The sequence below is a fragment of the Serinus canaria genome, chromosome 1A (assembly GCF_022539315.1).
Source record: "Serinus canaria isolate serCan28SL12 chromosome 1A, serCan2020, whole genome shotgun sequence".
NCBI classification, from domain to species: Eukaryota; Metazoa; Chordata; class Aves; order Passeriformes; family Fringillidae; genus Serinus; species Serinus canaria.
The window spans coordinates 20172551-20178550 of NC_066314.1; positions in this window are offsets into that span (position 1 = coordinate 20172551).

Genomic DNA, 6000 nt, shown 5'->3' on the forward strand with positions numbered 1-6000 from the left:
TAAGCATGTGTGTATGTGTGCGTGTATGTGTGCACCTGTGTGTGTACATACGTGCATGCCTGCCTGCATGCGTGTGTGTGCGTACCCTGCGGTGTGTGAATTTATTTGTTCAAAGCTTTGTGACTATATTTTCTAATGGAAGGATTTTTTTTCCCTCTTCTTACCCTCAAAGTAAGTTCATTTTATATGTTTGTAAAGTAAAGGAGTCCTGATAGTAATTATTTTGTATGATTGTATTATATTTTTGAGTCTCCACTAATAATTTTGATCCTTTCCATTTCTGGAACTTACAGTTTGTAAGACTTTATGACAGCTAGACTGGATTAAACTGAAGGTCTATTCAGCCTAGTATCCTGTCTCTGACAGGAGAATGTAGCAGATGCATATCTCAATAAAGGTGACTTTGAAATAACAGAAGAGAAATCAATGGAGAATTTGGAAAGCAGTAGCCTAGTGAATATATGTACTATTGCCTTATAAACACCTACAAATCAAAGAAATAAATGCCAATCTGCAATCTAATCTTCTTCACATCTTCTAATTCCCATCATTGTCTGAGGTTAGAAACAACTATGCAAGGAGAAAGAGGAAATCACATTTATATCTATCCTGTTAATGAACTCCTCCAAATGATTTTAAAAATACAGATAGCGATTGTCCCCTTGTTACTACACCTGTGATGGATGTTCTGTAAGATTTTTTGCTCCATACAGTACTTACCATTCATCAAGTCAATGGGTCTTCACATGCAGCTCATTATTAAATGTTATGTCTCCTGACTTAGCCTGAATGTCTCCTTGTGATTTTATCCTCACAGCAGATGTATTTTTGTAACACATCTTAAGGGAGCTGTGGTGGGTCCTAAATTACATGAATGAAAGTTGAAGTATCTGAAACTGAATCTCTTTCTATTACAAGGCCAGTATTTAAACTTCACTGTATCTGGCAACTGTATGACAATGAGTGTCCATTTTCAAAGTATTTGATAAAACATACTTAGTGTTTCCCAGAAATTGCAGGTCTGAAGAATTATCTGATGATTTCTTTGGTTTATATGGCATTGTGGGCTTGGTATGAGTGATATTTTGTGTGAAATTTCCTCTAGTGAATATGCCACAGGCACATCAAAGCCAAAACTACAAACTAACATATGCTTACTTTAAAGCATATAGATGATGCAGGCAATGCAATGAAACCTGCAAAAAATAATAAACCAGTTTTAGTTCTATTTTGTTAGCCAATATCTCATAAAATTGAAGTTTTCTTGTAGAAATAGATTGATTAGATCAATTTTTGACAAGACAGATTTTTGTGCCTAGGATGGATTTCCTAAAAGAGAAAGAAAATCTGTTTTATCTGAAAAGCAATATTTTGACAGAGTTTTTTTCAGGAAGCCTTTGAAAAGTTTAATTTTCAATACTCAATGAAAAAAAGTTTCAGATATTTTGAAATGTCTATACCTGTTAACTTAAGCATAACTCTGTGCATTTGAAAAAGCATTTGCACATGGGAATTGCATTTAAAGCACATTTTGTATACACATAAACATATGTTACATAGACATAAAGATTAGTATATGAATATAAATATCTTCCAGCTTCACAGTAGTCTGAAGAAAATGTTATTGAGAACAGATTTGCTAGAATCAATGTACATTTTCTTCTGGTTGAATAGTAGGTTAAAAATGGAATGTAAATGAGTATGTGCATTTCTGTGTAATTCTCTCTGAAACATGGAGTATATTAAGGCTGTAAGTCCCACTGACATTAATGTAACTAATCAGATAAATGAGCACACAGTATGAATTACAGAACAGCACTGGTCTACAGGTTTCCCTTCAACAAGGGTGGTTATGTGCAGTTCATGAAAATGCACAGAATATTCCACTCAGATTTCACAGTCATTCAGTAGCTGAGACCATGAAGCTTAAAACCTAAACTTTTGCATAGGTGCAGTGATTTTTCCATTTAAAATTGTAAAATTTTTATTCTACAAAGTTAGGGTTTAGTTCTGCTCATGGAGAAGGAGGCTATTTAATTGCTATTACTGATAATTTGTGTGTGATTATGCTGAAAAAACTCCATCAGGGTGCAGAACTTATTTTACTGACAGCAGAAACAAGTCCTTAATGTTGTTTTGTGACTGCAAGATAGACACAATGAGATCTGAATGACTTTATGCATCAGGTCAATGAACCAGGAATCACACAGAATAGACAGTACTTTAACTATTCTATAGAATGAGTAATGAGCCACAGCATCTAAAATCTCCTTTTCCAGAAATACCCAAATAACAATTTCCACAAAAGGGTTTTTAACTAATAACATTACCTCTCTTCCAACTAATAGATATTTTTTTATTACTAAAGAAGAAAACAAATAAAGTAAAGCATTATTAAGAGATACAGTTTGTAAATCTATTTTATTGGAAGATAATTTATTAATTTATGCATCTACTTCAAGGCAGAATGTGAAGGCAGGAGACATAAAATGGTGTAGGGAGAAGAAGGCTTTGTTTTGAAAATGTGCATAAATGATCCAGTATATTTCACCTTCACATCAGCTATTAAATAAAATGGTAACTTATTACGCTTTCAATTAACTTATGTGCCATGCAGCATAATTAGGAAATTACATATTCTGGTTGAATTTTGAAGAGCAAAATTCAATGTCAGAAGAGGGAAATATTACTTTTCCCAGTTTTGATAGTATCTAATGTGATGGCACCTGTAGCTCTTGTGATACTGGAATTATTTGCATCCAGAAAACACCATTTTACATGTGTGTTTCACTTGCTGTGGATTATTACCTCTTGCAGTCTAAATGTGAAAAGGTCTTTTTCTCAGCAAAAAGTCATTTCTTTCAGATTTTCTCCTGAACTTTCAGTAGCTAATAGGATAGTAAGGTATGTATATCAATAATAATTATTCTGCTTCCGGGGCAAGTAAATTATTGTTATAAATGGGTTATGGCAAATACAAGAAGAAACAGATCTTAACTGTAGACTGCATCCTATACTTCTGAATATATGTAAATTGTATTGTCTCCTCCTTAGCTTAAAATTAACTTCTTTCTTTGCTTAAATTTACTAGTAAGATCATGAGAACTGAAAAATATTTTGGTGGAAATAATCTGTGCAATGAAAATAAACTGGCTGACATGGAAGACAAATTAATCTGGAAACATTTTGGTTATAACTTAAAGGAAATTGAAAAACTTACTAATGAGTATATTAAAAGCTTTATCAGGAAATTAACTACAAATCAGGAGTGTGCTTAGCTTGTTTCAGCAGAATCTTATGAACATTTTCAGGTTGTCTAAAAAGGTTGCTGTAGAAGTCATTACACATTTCATATGTTTTGATAACTGTAAATTCCTCTGTCACATTGAAACACTAAAATAATGGAGTACAATAATTTTTCTCATTTGACATTATAGTGTGACAGCAGGTCATTAACTGCCAGGAACTTAATATTTTAAGTGGTACAGCAGCAGGGAAAAGAGCATTGTCCCAAACGCTGAAACAATGTTGGAAGTACAGTAAGATGCACAGTGTCCTTAATGACAAACCAAGCTCCTTTTTGTACTAAACAAATACCTTGTCTCCTGGTAGAACTGGAGTGATATGACATGCAGAGGAGCATGGAAAGGAAAAAAGAGCAGTGACAGAGTCATAGTGTCTAAAAGCCTTCTATAAGCAGCCCAAAATATTGAAAATTGTCAAAGGACTGTACCAGCTGCAGACACTGACCTCTGTAAAGGGCACATTCCATCCCCAGAGTGGCTGTTCATCTTACATCCACAGAACTGCAGTGAGAAAGCAGGACAAAATAATCAATGGAAGCCACCAGAGTTAATGTTGGATGATGTAGCAAATAACATAGACTCATTTTTCTTTAAAATTCAAGCAGATATTATGATGGTGCCCAAGAAATAGGCACAGCTTCTGCAAATACAAGTATGTTAACATTTTTTTCACAAGGTGTAAGCTGTGATCAAAGGTTGCAACATCACAAATAAGACAGCACCTGTCTTTCCACTAATGAATTAGCTCATTTTCTTTTGTCATGACTCATTCAGTGCCAGGATTTCAGAAAAACTCTGAAGATTTCCTGGTCCATCATAACTTAGTCTGAGATGGAAACAGATGACATTTTCCAAAATAAAGGGAAAATTTCTCTGTAAAACCGATTTTTTAATTTAAATTTAAATTTGCAGGTCACCAATATGTCGAACAACACTCCTCATCTCAGAGGAAGGAAAATATAAATTGCATGACTGGTATCACATCCTGCTTCATGCACAGGTGTCTTTGATGTTCTTTGAATAAGTAACAAGCCAAAGTTAAACATATTATTCTGAAAAAACTACTGCAAGATTGGTGTTATTAAGAAGTGCTACATACAGTGCTAGTCTGAAAGTCTTTTTGCTTCCTGTTTACCTGATACATCATTTGCTCTGTTTCTGGAAGCCTACTGTACTCCTCAAGTTGGCTGCAGTGTTTTTACTGTCTTTGTGATCACTATCACATCAATATCAAATAAGTATGACCTTTAATGAAATAAACTTTATTTATTTAACTTACAAGTTTTATTTTTCCTAATCTTGCCTGAAAGTTTGATGAACTTTTTAACAGATATGGTCTGATTTATGACTGGTCAGAATCTTTCTTCACTACAGCTTCTAGTAGTTTTGTCTTACTCCAATTAGAGCTTTTTTTCCAACTATTGGCTTTGGTACCATGGAAGAAGACATACTAATAGAGTAAATAAATGCCAAGAAAAGGAGCAATCTGAGGAATAAGAGGGTGAAAACTGTTTGAAGAAGGTAACACAACTGCAGACAACTGATTTCTTTCTTTTGAGGAACAGAATAACCATCCACATCTAAAGACAGTTTCCACAGGCTGCAGCTGGAAGTCTTCCTCAGTGGCTGTTTTCTTAGAAAATTTTATCAACTGGATTAGAATGGCATTTTTTGCATAGCATTTTAATTAAAAAAAAAAAAAAGAGAGGGAACACGTGAAAATGAATGTTGGAGAGGCATAAGATAAATTGAACTACCAAATTTTTGAGAACTTGCCTGTTACAAGAAGAGTAAAAATTAAATAATTAAAACAGTAAATCAGAGATGAATATATCAATACTTTCATTTATCTATCAATTTGTTTACATCTCTCACATATTACAGGCTGTAAAGAGTGCCTCAATATTACTTGTCTACTCTTTTTAAATCAGAAGTTCAGTTCTTGCTGTGTGCATAATTCTGGGAGGACACAGAGTAGTAAATATACCTGTATACATATATTCTCTGCTAACTCCACATAGTTTTTCATCACAAGTGCTAAGCATTTCTGAAAAAATTGTTATTTATTTCTTCATTTCTATGGTTCATACACTTACCTGAAAATACAGAAGGAGTTGCAATCATTTTGATATCGAGGTAATCATTTCTGGTGAGAGCTTCCATCCTTTGTCATTGTTTGCAGTGTGACACTGAACAAGGAATGACAGAAAGATTAGTTTTATACAAAATTCAGGATATTATTCACTGAATGACAGCTATGGAATACACAGTTTGCAAGATATAATAACAATAATGTGATTATTTCAAATGCCAGACTGAGGGTACACTATAAATAACTGTCTAAAGCGCTGAAAATTTAGGATAGATGCCTGAAAGTGTGTTCCAGAGATAGTTTCAAATGTCTGTGTTTCAGAACCTGTAGTTTCACTTAAGAGAAATGAGCTGTTACTTCAAGAGACAGAACACCCATAAAACCAGAAAAGGGAGAAACAACAGCACTGGAAACACCATAAACATTACAGATGATGGAAATGAAGCACTTGTTTTTTTAGAAAGTCTGATTAACTCAGTGAGTTTTATAATTATGTATATTGCTTTGCAGTAAACCAGAAATGAGATAGTATAGATAATATACTCGTAAAAAATAATCCCACCATGCTTTCTGCTTGTTCTACACACAGAGCAGAGCTACGCA